Raw genomic sequence first — 559 nt, forward strand, 5'->3', positions numbered from 1 at the left:
GAGAGAGAGAGAGAGATAGTGCAGAGGAGTACACGAGAGAGAGAGAGAGAGAGAGAGAGAGAGAGAGAGAGAGAGAGAGAGAGAGAGAGAGAGAGAGAGCAGAGGAGTACACGAGAGAGAGAGAGAGAGAGATAGTGCAGAGGAGTACACGAGAGAGAGAGAGAGAGAGAGAGAGAGAGAGAGATTCCAGGTTGTTGTGATGAAAATATTTGTCATTGTTTCAATGATAATAAACAAACATTTGCATAAAGCATATTTGTCCACTCATATGTTGATAAGAGTATTCAAAACTTAAAAAATATTCCTCAAAGGTACATTTAGAACAGATACAAAACCTAATGCAACTCCACACTACGTCTTACGGTGCCGTGTACCGGAGGGGAGAGAGAGAGAGTAGCGAAGGGGGGGGGGAAGAGATGTAATACGGTTTCCTTATAAAGCTGTGGAGAGTATGTACTGCAGGGAGGTGGATGCACAACGCACCCAGGAACGAACGCTAGCTCCGGTCCTTTTCCCGTGAGGGAGACTGTGGACTCGATGCCCTGACAGGCTTGAGTTT

This window comes from Notothenia coriiceps, unplaced genomic scaffold (genome assembly GCF_000735185.1).
Source record: "Notothenia coriiceps isolate Sejong01 unplaced genomic scaffold, NC01 NC01_scaffold00037865, whole genome shotgun sequence".
Classification (NCBI taxonomy): domain Eukaryota; kingdom Metazoa; phylum Chordata; class Actinopteri; order Perciformes; family Nototheniidae; genus Notothenia; species Notothenia coriiceps.